Source organism: Zalophus californianus, chromosome 12 (genome assembly GCF_009762305.2).
Source record: "Zalophus californianus isolate mZalCal1 chromosome 12, mZalCal1.pri.v2, whole genome shotgun sequence".
Classification (NCBI taxonomy): Eukaryota; Metazoa; Chordata; class Mammalia; order Carnivora; family Otariidae; genus Zalophus; species Zalophus californianus.
The window spans coordinates 81,521,424-81,539,164 of record NC_045606.1 but is presented as its reverse complement, the minus strand read 5'-3'; the positions used below and the strand labels follow the sequence as shown (position 1 = coordinate 81,539,164).

The 17,741-nt window shown below is 38.2% G+C and overlaps 1 protein-coding gene across 5 annotated transcripts in view; it reads left to right on the top strand.

Annotated features, from left to right (window-relative positions):
• The window catches only part of GRM8 (glutamate metabotropic receptor 8), a 759,285-nt gene that overhangs the window by 442,921 nt on the left and 298,623 nt on the right, over positions 1–17,741 (top strand). The window lies entirely within an intron of this gene.

The following is a 17,741-nucleotide window of genomic DNA, read 5'->3' as shown; positions in this document are numbered from 1 at the left end:
TCCTAGAACCGATTGTTTGAGGTTGAAACTGCTTGAAATGTAAGGGCTGTGCTAGTAAAGTCAGGGGGCGACAATCAGGTTCGGATTAATTAACGATTAAAGCAGAGAGTAACATAGAATAATTGCATTTAAATGCTTACAGTTTAAACCAGTGGCTCTGACTTTTCAGTGAATCAAAATCAACTTTGCTAAAACACAGATTGCTGGGCAGAGCCCGGAGTTTCTGATTCCACATAACTGGGCTGAAACTGGAGAATTTACTTTTCTATTATCTTCCCTGACAGGGGGATGCTGCAGCTGGGGTCCAGGGACCATACATTATAAACCAACGGTTTAAGCATTGCTTTGGTAACTTTGGGCTTCCAGGGGCAGTAGATATTGATTAAAAGAGAACACAACCTCTCTTAAATTTCCATCAAGATCAGATGTGGAGAGGCCCCCAGGCCTGGAACAGCCTGAGATCCTCCTTCTGGCCTTTCCCAGTTACTTGATGCAGAGGAGCTCACTGTGGGCCATGAACCTGGCCCTCCAGAGCACCATACTGCCAGATACTGGAAAAAATAGAATTTTCCACACAGATCTTTAAAATCACCACTCTGCAAATGTTTCACTTATCATGTACAAGTTTGCTTTGAAAGGATATTTACAAACGAGGCACTCCTCATTTCCGAAGTAAAGCCAGCATCAACAAGCCTGTTTCCACATCGAGAAAGAACACAGAATCCTCAGGTGTGCCCATTCGGTGTCTTGGTCTCCATCTCTCCATCTTTCCAAAGAAACTGTTTCCCTGCAGTTACATGTTCAATTTCAGCATAGTGATTGATAGCCTGATTAAAATTGATGTTTATCTATCTTAGAGTCTTTTATTTTTTCTTCGTGGCATTCAGTTAACCACCCCTATGGTTCTTTCACCCATGAGCTGTACCCAAGGGACTCTTTTTCACCTGATGGCAACAAATGACAATTATGAGCAAAACAGTTTGAAAGATCATTTCAGTCTATGCTTTTCAACATGATGCTGTGAACTGACTGTAGATATTACAAGTTGGGGTTTCTCCCCTATAGCTCCTAAGCAAGAAGAAGAGAGGATGCCTCTTCCTTGATTCTGTGCTTGAATTGAATGTATGCAGAACTCAACATTGAGTTAACCACCTTGAGCTGGCAGCCTCCCTCGTTATGGCAGTACTTGAAAAAAGACTGGTTTGGGAAAGCTGCTTCATATGAAACAATACAGTCAATGCTTTGCATTAAAAACAGAAGGTAGAAAGATAAGAATAACTCTAAAAAAGGTCTGTTTTGTGAAAGCAAGTCAAAGAAAATGTAGACAAAGCTGGTAGCAAGTGAAGATACTCAGTTATCTAAACATGACATCTCAAATTAAGTATTTTTTTTAGAGGAACCTAGTAACGTAGTTTTCTTAAGAACTGTTTGCTGTGCCTGAATAGATCAATCTCTCTCTTTCTCTGTCTCTCTCTCTCTCTGCTTCTCTCTCTCTTTAATGTAATAACTGTTTGAGATGTAGGCATCGTTGTTACTCAGATACATCCTTTGGGTAGGGGTAACACCCAACATTAAGAAGCCGGGCACTTTAGGATGCACATTTATTCCAACAGATGCCTGAGCTCCTGTTAGAATGCTGGCACTGTCATTTATCAAATGGCACCCTCGTGATCTCAAAGAGTTAATGAGAATCTCAAATTTTGTACTTACTTCCCCACAGGAAAGGCATCTGACTCACATTTTGCAGTCTAGCAAAGCACTTGGCGCCCCTGACATTCATATCAAGTCATTCTACTCAGAGCCCCAGATCCTCACCCACCGAGTCACCAGTCGTTCCTGTCTTCCTGTCGGCATCTACATCTATGGGGCATCACTGCTGCTCTTCCCCATTCACCTTCACCTGTTTGGACTCTGGACCATTCTTACCATATGTTCCTGCAACCATTAGTGCAGCCCTGGCTCCGGAGGTGGTCTCTGACTTGGCAAATTTCTCTTCACCCTCTGATTGCCTTGGCACAACCATCTGAAAATAGAGCTTATTCACTTCTAGGACTTATAATCAGAATTTTTAATGAAAAAAAATCTTTTAAATAAAATGCTGATACTTTTTAATACGATGACTAGTACCACTATATGAATAGATGCTAATGCAAAGCCAAATACCCAACATTTAATTTAAAATGCTGGTGTGACTGGATGTATTACCTATTGCATCTTTATGAAGCTACATAAAGCTAGATTTCTCCTTAGGAAGGACAGTGTTTCCATATTTATTAAATAAAAATAGATTTCGGTATACACTTTGATTTTGCCAGTGATCTAATTTTTTTTAAAGGTAGAATATCATGAACAATGTCTTTAAGGATGTGCTCATATGCATAGTGAATTCCATACTCCAAGCTGTAAGCTAGAAAACAGGTTAGCTATTCAACTCCTTCAATAAATTAAAAGGGAGTCTTCATCTTTCTCCTTTTCCCAATAAATTGATCTGAGTCTGTGTGACATAATCTATATAGCAGATCTTCTCTAGAAAGTTACTATATAGAAAATGTAAATGGCTGGAGTAGCAGAAAGCAACTCATACTTTCTACTCCACTAAATGAAATCATTTAAACAAGTCATGATATCAGATAATATCCACATAGTTTAGAGCATTTTTCATATGTTCATATCTCTTTAGGCTTCTTATTCATTATAAATAAGAAGGTACTTTCTCCTGATGCTTAGTTTTAGTTGTTTATATTTTAAGCCCACTCTATGAGATTTTAACATTTAAAAAAAGAAATTAGCTTCGGTGGAATATTAGCCTGTACACCTGGTCCCGGATGCGGGTGCTGATGAAGGGAGCAGCCCCCTAAGAACTGGGAAGTCCCCGTTGTCTGTCAGCACAGTGCAGATAAAAAGCTTGCAGATCCCTTCCATTTCTAACATGGAAACTGACTGGGAGATTCTTGCTGTTTCTTTCTGTGTTGCCGTGTTTGCAGGGCCACAATTATAAACTGATTACAGCTAGCAAAAAAAAAAAAAAAAAATGCTTCCATTGTTCTCCCCGCTGAATGGTAATTAGTCTGTTATTGTGTTCATTGCCATTTTTTGTTGTTGCTAGTCTTTTGAATATTATTAGGCTATCTTAGATTTCAGTATGGCTTCTGGGAAGCAGGAAATGCAAACCAAGTGCAATGTATGTAAGATGTTTATAGTGATTATCTTATTGTATGCTCTAAGTCGTATTGTAGAAAAACTAAATATATACTAGAAACAAAACATTTTTGTTTTCCTGTCTATAGTCATTTGAACCACGTTTGATGCTCTTCTACTTCTCCCTCTTTCTTGATCGTATAGCTAGTTCAGAAAAGGCTGTTTCAAAGTTAGAATGCCATATGTTGCAAGATTTCGAATATAATCTGGACAATATGAATTCTATTTCTATGTGAAGAACAGCTTATCTTGAAGCCTGCATTTACATTAGCTGAAAAGGAAAACTATTGGCAGGTTTTTTTTTCTGTCTCTGAGTTGATTTATTTATTTTTTGTTGTTGTTTTAAATTGACCGAATCGACCTGATTGCTGTCTCGCAGACATAATCTGTGAATTCATCTCCTAGACTCTAGGTCTAATTAGTCGAAATGCTTTCTTGGTTTGCTACTAATTTTATGCTTAACTCTTAAGTTATGATAAAGGCCATTTGAAGGGTAAAATAGAATTCATTCTTCATGTCCTTTAATGTAATTGTATCTTATTTTATCATTGCCATAGGTGTGGATAAGACAATTTTTCCCCATTCTAGGGCATAGGGAACATTTGAATGTCTTTGAAATAGGGAGAATATGCAGGAAGACGCAGTTTAGTACATTAGGAAATGTTAAAAAGCATTTACAGTTTTGGGAACAAGGAATGAAATATATGCAAAGGATATCTGAAAGGGTTTTTCGAATGATAGAATATGTATACACTTTTCAGATGACTTTTGCAGTTTTTGGTAGATTTGACCAATGATTTACTGAAGAAAGTAAATAGAGCAAGTGCATTTTCTAATCTGACACTTTCAAATAGAAAGAATTAGTTTGAGATATCCCCCTCTGTCACTTGCATTTGATTTTCAGTGACATCTCTTGTCTAAGAGAATGAGATTGATTACAAAATAAGTTTTAGGAATTTCTCTGAAAATTAGTGAAGCTACTAAAAATTATATTTCAGTAGGATTTACCTTAATTGAAGAAGTTGCATAATTGGGGTATGATGATGTACAAATAAGTAGATGAGATCAAATATCCAAAAACAGAACTAAAAGATCCACTAAATTATTAAGGCATGCAAGTATTTGACACAGCAAATAAAAGCTAGGGATAATTATGAAGAAGTTAAAAAAGAGCAAAATCACTAAATAGTAAATTAATTAGTAAAGAAGATGAGATACTACTTGGAAAATTGATCAAAGAGAATAGAAAATTCTCTATCATTTTGTAAATATAATAGGAATAAAAGATCTTTTTTTCTTTCAAATTTTTATTTAAATTCTAGTTAGTTAACATATAGTGTAATAATGGTTTCAGGAAAAGAATTTAGTGATTCATCACTTACATATAACATCTAATACTCATCATAACAAGTGCCCTCCTTAATGCCCATCACCCATTTAACCCATTCACCACCGACCACCCCTCCAGCAACCCTCAGTTTTGTTCTCTATCATGAAGTTTCTCTTACAGAGAAACTTTTTTCCCCTTATATGTTCATCTGTTTTGTTTCTTAAATTCCATATATGAATGAAATCATATGGTATTTGTCTTTCTTTGATTTATTTTGCTTAGTGTAATACTCTCTAGCTTTATCCATGTGTTTACAAATGGCAAGATTTCATTCTTTTTGATGGCTGAATAAAATTCCATTTTATATATATATATATATATATCCCCCACATCTTCTTTATCCATCTATCAGTTGATGGACATTTGGGCTTTTTCCATAGTTCAGCTATTGTTGATAATGCTGCAGTAAACATTAGGGTGCATGTATCCCCTTGAATCTGTATTTTTATATCCTTTGGATAAATACCTAGTAGTGCAATTGCTGAATCATAGGGTAGTTCTATTTTTACCCTTTTGAGGAACCTCCATACTGTTCTTCAGAGTGGCTGTACCAGTTTGCAATCCCACCAACAGCATAAGAGGGTTACCCTTTCTCTGCATTCTAATATCTGTTGTTTCCTGTGTTAATTTTAGCCATTCTGACAGCTGTGAGGTGGTATCTCATCGTGGTTTTGATTTGTATTTTTCTGATGATGAGTGGTGTTGAGCATCTTTTCATGTGTCTGTTGGCCATCTGTATGTCTTCTTTGAAGGAATAAAAGATCTTGAAAGGTATTTCTTTCAATTAGATTGGGAAGAAAAGACAGTAATTGACTTGATGATATTTTTTCTGTACTTTTTTTTAAAGATTTATTTATTTATTTATTTATTTATTTATTTATTTATTTGAGAGAGAGCGTGCATGTGTGTGCACATGCACATAAGTGCAGGGAGGAGCAGAAGGAGAGGGAAAAGCAGATTCCCCACTGAGCATAGAGACTGAAGCCACTGGGGCTTGAACCCTGAGATCATGACCTGAACTGAAGTCAGATGCTTAAACAACTGGGCCACCCAAGTACCCCTACTGTACTTATTTTTTTAGTAGTGAATTTTTACTTTTGAAGAAAAATAGAATTTTTATTAAAGCAACACTATGTAGGGGATTTTTTTTAAGTTAAATATGCTTACATGTTTAATTTAAATGACTAGTATCAAATAGAAAAGGAGTACTGTAGAATTTGACTAGAGTTATTATTGCTCCCTCCATTCTTTTTGTTAATGCCTAGAAATCTAACAAGAGGATCCTCATTAGGGTAATTGAAATAAATGGCCATCTAAATTAGGTGATTGTTTCCTACCTACAACCTGCTGATGATTTACATTAAAGATGTGAAGACATGTTAACAAAGTACACTCGGGGTGGTAACACCTTGAATGTTATCAACCATTTAATACCTCTTTGCAAAGCAATTTATCTCATCCATAACTGGGCACTTGTTGGACAGGGATGAGGAGAAAGGATTGCTATGTATGTATGTATGTATGTATTTAAAGAGAGAGAGCACGCAATCAGGGAGGGGTAGAGGGAGAGAGAGTCTTAAGCAGACTCTGTACTGAGCATGGAGCCCAACGGGGTGCTCGATCTCAGGACCCTGAGATCTGATCTAAGCCAAAACCAAAAGTCAGAAGCTTGACCAACTTACCTACTTAGCCACCCAGGTACCCTAAAAGGATGGCTATTTAAAGAGGAAAAATGATCTAGAATTGCAGAAGCATGGGGGCACTGGATACTAACTTAGTCTGCCTCTTAATTTGGTTAGACATAGTCCTAACTATGGGAGCAGAAAGAGCCGATATTGTGAGCAAAATAGTGTTCACAAAATGAAAGGGATACAGCCCTGAAAACCATTCTGTCTGTGAACCTAACTGAGAAAAAGAATGAAAAGCAGACATGCAGATCAAAAACCCTGTCAGATTAATCTGACCTTCTAAATTAGACCAACACATCCAACTGATTGACAAAAAGTCTTCACATGCTAATTATAATAACTTTAGAAAGCTTTTGAGTCTGTGTATTTATTATACTTATGGTTAGGCTATAAGAGTGTGGAATGGAATAATTAGTTTTTATCAAGGGACATAATTGGCTATAGGTTTGTACTTAGGAGGTGAAGGACAGGAGGTTGCCAGAGGAAGTGACCTTTAGGGATGGGGCCTAACTCATAACTTTTCATGGCCAAGGAAAAGACCCTTTGCTATGGGAATGACTGTAATAGAAGTTTGGGATAGAGGACACTAACATTTATTGAGATGTTACCATGTGCATGGAAATAAAATGACAAATGAAAATAAATATGGTCCCTGCTCTTGTGGACCATTAATGACATTGTCTTAAAATCAGATAAGATACAGAGATGATTTTAGAAACCATAAAGAGGAGAATGCCTTCAAAGGTTGTTTTCCTTATGTATTTTCTTTTTTTTAATTTAAATTCAATTAGCCAACGTATAGTACATCATTAGTTTTTGATATAATGTTCAATGATTCATTAGTTGCGTATAACACCCAGTGCTCATCACATCACATGCTCTCCTTATTGTCCATGAACAACAATTCATTTATTTGAAGAAAGTCAGAATATTCATTAATTCAGTAAGGAAGTGAAGCTAGAAAAGGGGTACTTGGATTGGAAGGTATTTTGAAGTCATAGGTATAAAATCTGTAATCCTAAACTCCTTGTGTCTTGTAAAAAGGGACACACACTGTAGTTTCCATTTGATTGACTGCTTATAACAGCACTCGAGGTAGGAGGTCATTTTCCCCTTATTCACTGATAAAGACACTGAGACCAAGAGAGGTTAACTCTTGTCCCGTAGATAACAGAGCTAGTAAATAGAGGGATTTCTATCATAAATTTCATATTTTTCCTACTGTTTCATGTACCTCATAAAGACTGGTACAATAAAAATTCAACATGTGGTAAGTAGGTTGCTGTCCTTGAGTTTAGACACAACGAGATCACGGTTGTATATCATTTAGGATTATGTCCAGCTATAATAACAGGGAGGGAAAATAACACTTGTTTCAACAAGACGGAACTTCATTTTTCTGTCTGGAAAAGTCCAGAGGCGGTATCTAGGAATGGTGCCGTGGCTCTGCTTCACTCAGGCCTCAGGGACCTCTGCCTCTAATACTGCCCTGCTGTCTCTAGGGTATGACTCTAATTCCTCCTGGTTCCAGATGAAAGGCAGGACTCCAGTTACCACCTTTGGTTTTTAAGTAGCAGGATGGAAGAAAGGATGAAAACAATAGAGACAAAGTGCACACGTCCGTGTCTTTTAAGAAAGGTTCCTGCAAGTTGCCACCTTACACGTTTGTTCACAATCCTATTGGCGGCTATATTTGGATACAAAGGAGGTTGGAAAATGAAGTCTATTCTGATCAGCCAAGTTGCCTGCTAAAAATCGTGAGTTCTAAAACCACAGAAAAAGTGGTAAATTAATACTGAGGTACCACCAATGGTCTCTGCCCAGAGAGTCTTGATGTGTGGTTGGGCTAGAAGACAAATAGAAGGCAAGATGTGAATGGCAATGAAAGAGTAGATGCATAAGTGCTCTTCCAAGAAGGTGGGCTCTGAAAGGGAGGGTGCTTTACCAAAATGACTCCCATACCCGAATCCATCTCATTCCAAAACGCATTTGATTGAAAGACGATCAGAAAACTCACATATTAAAAGCTGCCACTTCATACAGAAGATGAACACACAGGACTGTCATAGAAAGTCAAAGGCCAGAGGTTTACCAGGTTTACTTAGAGGTTTACTTAGAGCAGTCCTATTAAATGAGACAGATCTATCCAAGGGTCTGACAATGGGTTTATATCTTAATCTAAATTCATTATGTTGTATCTGGGCACCTTTTTTATTGTTTAGACCTGACTTGTAATGGAAAAAGCAAGACAGTTGGAATAAGACTAGGAAGCAAGATACAGTGTGGAGGCTTGGCTTTACAGCTTTACTATGTTTGGGACAATGGTCAGGCTGTTTAACCAGAGACTCAGTTTTCTTATGAAAAAAAAATTACAGTAAAAATAATGAAGAATACTATAACTTGCCTCATTGAGTGATTGTAAGAATTATGTAAAAACATATCCAGCTTGTCTAGCATGGTGGTTGGCTCATAAAAGATCCAATAAATGTTAGGTCTCTTCCTCTCAGCTTCTAAAAAGAAGGCTGTTTATGAACATTTGTACACTTGAGCCATTATGTCTAAATGTTTCCTTTATCATAACTCCCTGTTTCTATCCAAGTCCTTGATGGTAGTAACATAATTTGGGGAGTAAAAATAAACCACTGAGAACAGAATCCAAAAAGCAGATTTGTTAGAACTAAATTTAAAGTGCATCTCAGGCTATGATTTTCACTTTGGTTCTAAATATATCAAATTTCTATTTATAATTTTTCTCACAAAATGTGTTTTGATATTCAGAGCATGCAAGAAAAGTTTAAAGATGAAAATATTTTCAATTATTTTTTGCATTTGCATGCACTGAAAGTTTAAAGATGAAAATATTTTCAAAAAAAATTTTTTTTGTTATTTGCATACAGGGGTAATAATGAGAGATCCCAATAGGTCATGTTCCATCTCTCAAGGTGAAACCAGGGCTTGTTGCCAAAGAGATCCTTGGTGGTTAATTTGCTCCTCACAGGGCCAGAATTCCACTTTTGTCCTGGAAAGTTTTCTAGGTATAGAGAGGACTCACACTAAATCATGAGTTATAATTTAGTTTATATGTAATGTTGAAGGACATTACAGTTTATATTAGTTAGATTTAAAAAAAAAAGACATGACAAATAGATCTATTCCTTTTCCATTGTAAGGTAAGTTTCTAGTAAAAGCTACAATTTTTGATCTGAGGCAACAGTGTGTAGGAGTTCTGCTTAATGAATACTGATGTTCTGTTGTTTCGGGAGTGATGAAATACAGCCACGGGTTCCTGGATTTATGAGGGGTTTGAAATGAGCACTTACCTCATCTTGGATCTGTTGTTTTAACACTGTCTAATGTGGTTAGTCTCAGATGGTCTGTTTCCTCTATTATGGAAATTATCCTACCAGTCCATGTGAAGAGAAGCAAGAAGCAAAACACCCTTACTGACCCTACCTTTTATGTACATTTATTTGAACATAAAAATAGAAGGCATAGCTTTGGTTTATTTGAAAAAAGTTTTCCCAGTTGTACTTTATTATATCCCATATAGTTTCTTGGAGTGGCACTTCATAAAATATTAAAGAAAAAGGATAGTGGCTTTATGCACAGCTAATTGGAATTATCTTATTGATGTGTCCTTCTTTGGAATGAAACTCAGTTCAAATTGGTTTAACAAACATTGATATTAACCTAAGACAGATTTGGGCACCATGGTAGGACCAGTGGGTCCTCAGAGGAGGCAGATCTAAGCCCCTGTCCTTCATGAAGTTTCAGATTATTGAGAAAATAATATTGAGAAAGAAGTTGCAAATCAAAAATGATGACTGAAAGATGAATCCTGCTGATTCATTAAATGCAGTCTGCAGCCTCTCTGTTTACTGATTCCTGGTGAGGACTTGGAATGAGTGGACGGTCTGCATCCGTGAAGATGTCTGACAGAAGCAGAGCCTGATTGAATTAATTGGAAGGCAACAAGAGAGGTCATCTTGTCTGGTCCCTGTCCCTATGAAGGATGGCACAGAAACTCTCCCAGACAGATTGTGACCTGCTTTAATCAGCCACCGGCATTATACCCATGCCTGTGCTGTGACCCTTAAAATTGGGAAGAAAAGTGAAAGACCCAGTCAGTCACCCAGAGGATTGACCACACTGCACAAAGGCAATGATTGTTTTCCTCTTTCATCTGGGTGCTCCAGTATTACACACAGATTCCCTAAAATGTTCATTTAAAGGATATGCATCTTATATGTCCGGTACTTCTGGCTTTCTGTTTTAAATTTAAATTCCTTTTATAATTTACACTTAAGTTATAATAAAACCCTTTGCTTTTCTATTTTTGACCAATGTTATTGGTTTCTACGGATACTCCTTTTATGCTGGCATGAGAGAACCTTACCATAACTCACAACTTCTTGCTATTCACTTTTTCTCAGAGTTGATTTAATTAATTCCTTTCAAGGCTTTTAATTCCTCATGGGCAAACCCACTTAGGGATCCCCTCAAGTTTTAGTCATCCTCAATGGAACTTAATTACAAAGGGAGAAAGTGCAGCTAAAGGAAGACAATGTGATATAAAGGGAGGAATCATGGAATTAGGTGGTAGGGTTTTATTCCTAGCTCTGCCTCTTCCTGATATGTTGGACCTGGAAGAACCCCTCATAGTTCCTCAACCTCAGTTTTGCCATTTGTAAAATAAGAAGATTGGATGAGGTCAGTGAGTTTCAAACTCTTTTTGGTTGTACTCCCGATTAGTCATTTATTGTATAGGGCAACCCAGTGCTCACATGCCTTCCAACTGAAATGGAAGTTTTAAGAAACGGTACTGATTTCCATTTTATTTTTTAAAATGCTGTTTTTAATGTGATTTAAAAAACACTAGTAGGACATGTCATAAATTTAAAAAATAGCAGATAGGATCACTTTTGAGGTTGTTTTAGTGTGAGCATTCCTATTTTATTAATTGCAAGCTTTGGGGTCTCATTATATGCATTCTTGTAGTGATATTACTCCATTGTTGACAAAATCTTAAGAAGAGTGAGAAAGTAGGGGAGTAGGAAGGTGGGACTAGAGAGAGTAGAAAGGGGGAAAGTTTTGTTTTCCTATGTGTGTGTTTAATGCAGACTGTCTTATTTACTGTTCAGCTTTTTGTTCCAAAGAGAATATCTGAGACAATATGATTAATGACTTGCAAGAAGAATGACTGAAGTCGGTTGCTGAATAGTAACATAGTCTTAGAAACAATTCCTGTCCCATCTCTTTCCCCAGTTCCTGGGAGTGTGTAAGTAATCATAAAAATAATGAACTCCAGGGGGTGGAACCCTGACCTGGACTTAGAGAAGCCACAAATCAGACAGGGTGCATTCCTATAGTACCAAGGGAGCAGACAGAATATTCAGGTGCAGGCTACTGGGGTTTCCCTGGCCTGTCTTAACAGGAACAAATACACCATGCTCATCGCCCATTAGGCAAATATGTGGCTATCTGGTGGGACAATATATTTCTGGCCTAGACAGCATCCATTGTTGGTCTCACTGAGCAGCAGGGTCTGCCCAGATACATAAGCCAGGAACCTGGAAGTCACTCTTGGCGATGCCCTTTGCTTCAGCTCCGTACAAACCCTGTTAATTACGTCTCCTAATGTCTCAAACTCGTTTACGTTTCTCTGTCTTCATCATCAACTTAGCGCATGCCACCATTTGTCCTTGTTTATATTATGAAATAACCTCCCAAGCAGCTCACCCCATCCACTCTTTCCTCCTTCCTGTCTGTTCTTCTGACCCACTGCTCTTTTTGAACTGGAAACCCAATTATTTCACCTTTCAGTGGCCTCTGCACATAGGAAGAAGACAAATTGACACCAGGTAACCTGCAAAATCCCTTAATCTGCCCCACCTGCCTCTCGGGCCTCATCTGTGTCACACTCCTGCCCAGCTCCAGCTTCCTGGATGTGATTTCAGCCCTTCACACTTTTCCACTCTTTCTATCACTAGAAGAAGTGTCACTGTCACTCAGCCTCTTGTGTTCCCCCTCCTTCCCTTTCTCCCCTAATTCACTCCTGTTTATCCTTTAGATCTTAGCCCATCACCCCATGAGTTTTAGTTTACCACTGTATCCAGCCCAGTGCTTAATATATCATACAAGCTGACTGAATGATGATGATAAAGATGATAATAACAACATCCCTTTACATAGTACTACTTACTGTTTCCAACACACTCTTCAGACTGCCTTATACACATTAACTCAATTATGACAACAATTCTGTGGGAGAGTTACTTATTATTACCACTTTACAGATAGGGAAATTGTTGCATAAGAGACTAAAGGACTTAAAGTCCCATAACTAGTAAATAGTTATGTGAATTTAAACCCAAGCAGATTACCTGCAGGGTAGTTTCTAATCATTGAACTAAATTACCTCTTTCATGTTTATTGGATGAGTATATGAATATATATCCTGGGTTTATATTGGAATTTCTTTTGTTTGTATAATTGGAAAAGTGTTGCTCACTATAGAAGCTTATGTATTTAATAGCCCCGCTTAACAAATAATGGTGTCCATTTATTCACTATATAATATGCTTAATGCCATGCATTATCTCACTTAATTCTCACAACAACCATGCAACATAGGTATAAATTCCCATTTTATGAGTAAAGAATAGGAGACTCAGGAAGGATCTCAAGTCTTGATCTGTCTGATCTCAGAACCCATGCTTTTTTGCATTTTTCTGTTTTTTTTTTTGTTGTTGTTTAATTTTTTACAAGAGATGGGACTTAACCTGGACCCTTGGTTACATACAGTTTAAGGGGAGAAGAAAATGTTGAGTACTAAGAATGAATTGAGGGGTGACCTGGTGGCTCAGTCAGTTAAGCATCTGACTCTTGGTTTCTGCTCATGTCATGATCTCAGGGTGGGGAGATTCAGTCCTGCTTTGGGCTCAAGCTTCTGGAGCGTACACATGTGGAGTCTGTTTGAGATTCTTTCCCCTTCCTTTCCTCTCCCACTGCTCACACTCATGCACGCAAACACGTGTGTGTTCTCTCTCTAAAATAAATAAAAATCTTTTTAAAAAAAGAATGAATTGGAGGGGCGGAGCAAGATGGCGGAGGAGTAGGAGACCTGGATTTCGTCTGGTCTCAGGAATTCAGCTGAATTGGGATCAAACCATTCTGAACACCTATGAACTCAACAGGAGATCGAAGAAAAGAATAGCAACAACTCTCTGAACAGAAAAGCGACTACTTTCTGGAAGGTAGGACATGCGGAGAAGTGAATCCGAGGTGATATTTGGGAAGATAGCGGGGGAGGGGACCTCTGTTGGCCACTTCTGGCAAGTGATAGAGCCGGGGAGCACAAAATTGGAACTTTTAGAAGTCAGCTCCGCTGAGGGATGTCACTCCAGTGGCTAAGCTGGGGGTGGAACCCTCGCGGGACAGTGTGCTCTCAGGACCCTCGTGGTCACAGAAAGACTGGGAGTGCCTGAGTGTAGCAGAGCTCCCTGGTATCGGAGCAGGGAAGCCAGCTGCAGAGACGGAGCCAAGGCGTGGGCTCTCAGCTTGGGGTTGCCATAAACCGTGATCAGCGACACAGTCGGGCCACTGCTCCTCCAGCAGGGACCCAAAAAGCGGCAGATCCAGTGAGACTCCCCTTCCTCCCCTGGAAGGAGCGGTGCGGGAGCACACCGCAGGGATCTGCTGGGTTTGGAGACTCCACACCAAGTTGGGTGCCAGAGATAGAAACGTTCGGTCACAGGCTGGGTGAGTGCAGAATGCAGCCAGAGACCGGGTTGACAGGAGTGACTGACTGCTTTTCTCTGGGGGCTCACTGAGGAGTGGGGCCCCGAGTTCTCGGCTACTCTGGGCGGAGATTGGGAGGCCACCATTTTCACTCTTGTCCTCCAAAGCTGTACCCAGAGCTTGCAGGGAACAAAAAGCTTCCGAGAGCAAACCCCGGCAGCTTGCTTAGCCCGACCGACAAGGGCGGGGCAATTCCGCCTCCGGCATAGACATTTGGGAACCGCGGCAGCAGGCCCCTCCCCGAGAAGATCAGCACGAACAGCCCCCCAAGACCAAGTTTACTGATCAGAGAGAATGGCAGAACTCCAGCGCCAGGGAAATAGTGCACATAGAATTCATGGCTTTTTTTACCATGATTCATTAGTCTTTCAAAGTTATTTTTTTTAACTGCTATTTTTTTATTATTTTTGAATTTTTCTTTTTCTCTTTTTCAACCAACATCTTATCAATCCCTTTTTTAAAAAAACATTTTCATTTTTCATTTTTAGAGTCAAATTCTATCCCTTCATAGTAGTTACCCTTATTTTTGTCATATATATATATAAGTTGTTCTCTCTTTAAAATTTTGAGATACAGTTTCTTCTAAAAGATCAGAATATACCCTAAATCACTGTATATGGCTTTGTTCTAGTCTCCTGCCTGATCACATTTTCTCCCTTTTTTTTCTTTTTTTAAAAAATCTCCTTTCTTTTTTCAAACAACTTCTTATCTTATCATTTCCTTTTATAAAATCTTTTATAATTTTCATCTTTACAGTCATATTCCATCCCTTCATTGTATCAACGCTTATTTTGTACATATATAAGTCTTTCTTTCTTTAAATTTTAGCAGGCACTTTCTTCTAACAGAGCAAAATACACCCAAAATCTAGTGTGTGGCACTGATCTATACACTAGCCTGATCATATTTGAACATATTCTGTTTTTTTTTTTTTTGTTTTCTGTTTTTGTTTGTTTTTATCTTTATCTTTTTCTTTTTTTCTCTCTTTCCCTTTCTTTTCCCCTGGTTTCAGGTCTTTTCTGATTTGTTTAGAGTATATTTTCTGGGGACGTTGTTAACCTGTTAGCATTTTGTTCTCTCATTCATCTATTCTCCCCTGGAAAAAATGACAAGATGAAAAAAATCACCTCAGCAAAAAGAGCAAGAGGTAGTACCATCTGCCAGGGACCTACTCAATATTGACATTAGTATGATGTCAGACCTAGAGTTCAGAATCATGATTTTAAAGATACTAGCTGGGCTTGAAAAAAGTGTGGAAGTTATTAGAGAAACCCTTTCTGGAGAAATAAAAGAACTAAAATCTAACCAAGTTGAAATCAAAAAGGCTATTAATGAGGTGCAATCAAAAATGGGGGCACTAACTGCTAGGCTAAATGAGGCAGAAGAGAGAATCAGCGATATAGAAGACCAAATGATGGAAAATAAAGAAGCTGAGAAAAAGAGAGATTAACGACTACTGGATCACAAGGGCAGAATTCAAGAGATAAGTGATACGATAAGACGAAACAACATTAGAATACTTGGGATCCCAGAAGAAGAAGAAAGAGAGAGAGGGGCAGAAGGTATATTGGAGCAAATTATAGCAGAGAACTTCCCTAATGTGAGGAAGGAAACAGGCATCAAAATCCAGGAGGCACAGAGAACCCCTCTCAAAATCAATAAAAATAGGTCAACACCCCAACATCAAATAGTAAAACTTACGAGTCTCAGAGACAAAGAGAAAATCCTGAAAGCAGCTCGGGAGAAGAGATATGGAACCTATAATGGTAGAAACATTAGATTGGCAACAGACCTATCCACAGAGACCTGGCAGACCAGAAAGGACTGGCATGGTATCTTCAGAGCACTAAACGAGAAAAATATGCAGCCAAGAATACTGTATCCAGCTAGGCTCTCACTGAAAATAGAAGGAGAGATAAAAAGCTTCCAGGACAAACAAAAACTAAAGGAGTTTGCAAACACAAAACCAGCCCTCCAAGAAATATTGAAAGGGGTCCTCTAAGCAAAGAGAGAGCCTAAAAGCAGCATCGATCAGAAAGGAACACAGACAATATACAGTAACAGTCACCTTACAGGCAATACAATGGCACTAAATTCATATCTTTCAATAGTTGCCCTGAATGTAAACGGGCTAAATGCCCCAATCAAAAGACACAGGCTATCAGATTGGATTAAAAAACAAGACCCATCGATATGCTGTCTGCAAGAGACTCATTTTAGATCCAAAGACACCCCCACTTTGAGAGTGAGGGGGTGGAAAACCATTAATCATTCTAATGGACACCAAAAGAAAGCTGGGGTGGCAATCCTTATATCAGACAAATTAGATTTTAAAACAAAGACTGTAATAAGAGATGAAGAAGGACACTATATCCTACTTAAAGGGTCTAACCAACAAGAAGATCTAACAATTGTAAATATCTATGCCCCTAACATGGGAGCAGCCAATTATATAAGGCAATTAATAACAAAAACAAAGAAACACATTGACAACAATACAATAATAGTGGGGGACTTTAACACCCCCCTGACTGAAATGGACAGATCATCTAAGGAAAAGATCAACAAGGAAACACTTTAAATGACACACTGGACAAAACGGACTTCACAGACATATTCAGAACATTCCATCCCAAAGCAATGGAATACACATTCTTCTCTAGTGCCCATGGAACATTTTCCAGAATAGATCACATCCTAGGTCACAAATCAGGTCTCAACCGGTACCAAAAGATTGGGATTATTCCCTGCATATTTTCAGACCACAATGCTTTGAAACTAGAACTCAGTCACAAGAGGAAAGTTGGAAAGAACTCAAGTACATGGAGGCTAAAGAGCATCCTACTAAGGAATGAATGGGTCAACCAGGAAATTAAAGAAGAATTAAAAAAATTCATGGAAACCAATGAAAATGAAAACACAACTGTTCAAAATCTTTGGGATACAGCAAAGGCAGTCCTAAGAGGAAAGTATATAGCAATACGAGCCTTTCTCAAGAAACAAGAAAGGTCTCAAATACACAACCTAACCCTACACCTAAAGGAGCTGGAGAAAAAAACAGCAAATAAAGCCTAAACCCAGCAGGAGAAGAGAAATAATAAAGATCAGAACTGAAATCAATGAAATAGAAACCAAAAGAACAGTAGAACAGATCAACGAAACTAGGAGCTGGTTCTTTGAAAGAATTAACAAGATTGCTAAACCCCTGGCCAGACTTATCAAAAAGAAAAGAGAAATGACCCAAATCAACAAAATCATGAATGAAAGTGGAGAGATCACAACCAACACCAAAGAAATACAAACAATTATAAGAACATATTATGAGCAACTCTATGCCAGCAAATTAGATAACCTGGAAGAAATGGATGCATTCCTAGAGATGTATCAACTACCAAAATTGAACCAGGAAGGAATAGAAAACCTGAACAGACCTATAACCACTAAGGAAATTGAAGCAGTCATCAAAAATCTCCCAACAAACAAAAGCCCAGGGCCAGATGGCTTCCCAGGGGAATTCTATCAGACATTTGAAGAATTAATACCTATTCTCCTGAAACTGTTCCAAAAAATAGAAATGGAAGGAAAACTTCTAAACTCGTTTTATGAGGCCACCATTACCTTGATCCCAAAACCAGACAAAGACCCCATCAAAAAGGAGAATTACA